Source organism: Penaeus vannamei, chromosome 28 (genome assembly GCF_042767895.1).
Source record: "Penaeus vannamei isolate JL-2024 chromosome 28, ASM4276789v1, whole genome shotgun sequence".
In the NCBI taxonomy this organism is placed as follows: Eukaryota; Metazoa; Arthropoda; class Malacostraca; order Decapoda; family Penaeidae; genus Penaeus; species Penaeus vannamei.
Window position 1 is genome coordinate 30,170,276 of NC_091576.1, and position 2,500 is coordinate 30,172,775.

The 2,500-nt window shown below is 52.7% G+C and overlaps 1 protein-coding gene across 4 annotated transcripts in view; it reads left to right on the plus strand.

The window, feature by feature from the left end:
* The window catches only part of LOC113802627 (pleckstrin homology domain-containing family G member 5), a 711,360-nt gene that overhangs the window by 659,130 nt on the left and 49,730 nt on the right, over window positions 1-2,500 (plus strand). The gene's annotated exons all lie outside the window — the stretch shown is intronic.

Genomic DNA, 2,500 nt, shown 5'->3' on the forward strand with positions numbered 1-2,500 from the left:
CTCACTCACTCACTCTCTCTCTCTCTCTATCTCTCTCTCTCTCCCTTCCTTCCTTCTTTCCTTCCTTCCTTCCTTCCTTCCTCCCTCCCTCTCTCCCTTCCTTCCTCCCTCCCTCCCTCCCTCTCTCCCTTCCTTCCTCCCTCCCTCTCTCCCTTCCTTCCTCCCTCCCTCTCTCCCTTCCTCCCCCTCCCCCTCCCCTCAAGGCGAGCAAACGATAATTTGAATGCAAGAATCCGTTTGAAACTAACACGTGGAAGAAGCCTCTGGAAAGTCCCATTGTTTTCCCCTTTTCACACTTCGGACGTCTTGGGAGAGATTTCTTTTCCCCCCGATTTCATTTTTCTCCTTCGCAAGGTCGTCAAAAAATTAAGAAAAGAAAGAAAAGAATAGAAAGAGAGAAGAACGAAAGAAAGAAAAAGATTTACTCAAATTGGAACGCTCCGAATCTGCAGGCGCTTTGGTCCCCCCGTAGCATCTCCCGCCAATCATCATTCCGACCAATCACAGAAGGCGACACAAGCCTTTGAGGGCTCAACGAACCAATCACGGCGCGCGAAACGGATGGGGCCGTAGATTGCCATTGGCTAACGAGGCGGAGGAACGACCAATAGCGTGGAAGGGTTGGCAAACAAGCTCGTCGTAATTTTAAACTGGGCGACCGTTGGCGGTGAGCGGGCGGGCGGGCGTGACGTAAGGCTGCCTGGCGTGGGATTACGGCTCATTTGTCAGGAGGGCGTCCGGCAGCCTGGATTTTCCTCTGATAGGGACGTGCATGTGTGGATTTTCCTTTTCGGCGGAGATACACGGAGATACCTCTTAGACATGCACTTGTGGGTTTTCCTCTGATACGGACGTACGCATGTGCATTTCCCTCTTATACAGACATACACATGCACGGATAACCTTACATGCACACACACATGTACGGATAACCTTATATGCACACACACATGCACGGATAACCTTACATGCACACACACATGCACGGATAACCTAACATGCACACACATGCACGGATAACCTTACATGCACACACACATGCACGGATAACCTAACATGCACACACATGCACGGATAACCTTACATGCACACACATGCACGGATAACCTTACATGCACACACACATGCACGGATAACCTAACATGCACACACATGCACGGATAACCTTACATGCACACACATGCACGGATAACCTTACATGCACACACACATGCACGGATAACCTAACATGCACACACATGCACGGATAACCTTACATGCACACATGTACGCACAAGAATAACCTTACATGCACACATGTACGCACACGAATAACCTTACATGCACACATGTACGTACACGATGTTAAACGTCGAGATGAGCCAAGCATTCCACGGGTCAACCACATGGGTATCGCATAAAATTAGTATGCTATTAAGACCAAATATTTAGCTTTCTCTTTTCTCTTTCTCCCTTTATCCTCTTCCTCTTCTTCCTCCTTCTCCTCCACCACCACAACCTTCCCCTCCCACTCCTCTTGCTCCCTCCCTCTACCCCACCTCCCCGTCCCCCTCCCTTTCTCCTCCTCCTCCTCCTCCTTCTCTTCCCCATGCTTTTCTCACTTCCCTTTCTCATACTCCTCCTCCTCCCCCTACCTTCCTCCTCCTCTCTTTTTCACTTCAATTTCATACTCCAATCCCTCCCCTTCCATTTCTTACTCCTCTTCCCTCTCTTCTTTCTCTTCTTCTTCCCCTCCTCCTCCATCCCCTCTTCCCCCTTCCCCTTCTCCTCCTCCCCCACCTCCTCCTTTTCCTCCTCTCCCTCTCCCTCCTCCTTTCCTCCTCTCCCTCCTCCTCCTTTTCCTCCTCCCCCACCTACTCCTTTTCCTCCTCTCCCTGCTCCTCCTCTCCCTCCTCCTCCTTTTCCCCCTCTCCCTCCTCCTGCTTCTCCTCTTCTTCCTCCTCTCACTCCTCCTCCCCCCACCACCTCCTACTCCTACTCCTCCTCTTCCTCCCCTCCTCCTCCCCCCACCTCCTACTCCTACTCCTCCTCTTCCTCCCCTCCTCCTCTCCGTCCTCCTCCTCCTCCCCCCTCTCCCTCCTCCTGCTTCTCCTCTTCTTCCTCCTCTCACTCCTCCTCCCCCCACCCTCCTACTCCTACTCCTCCTCTTCCTCCCCTCCTCCTCCCCCCACCTACTCCTACTCCTCCTCTTCCTCCCCTCCTCCTCTCCGTCCTCCTCCTCCTCCCCCCCACCTCCTACTCCTACTCCTCCTCTTCCTCCCCTCCTCCTTCTCCACATCTGGTTCGCCATCAGAAGTTGTGACTTATGTTGCAGATAATGAAGTTGATTCACCGTTTTGATAATTTATGGGCCTCGTTTATCAAAGAGAGAGGGAGGGAGAGTGAGAGTGAAAGAAAGGGAAGAGAGAGGGGCTGGAGAAGTGGAGGGAGAGAGAGAGAGGGAGGGGGGAGAAGGGGAGAAAGAAGGAGGGGGGAGAAGGGGAGAGAGAGAGAGGGGGGG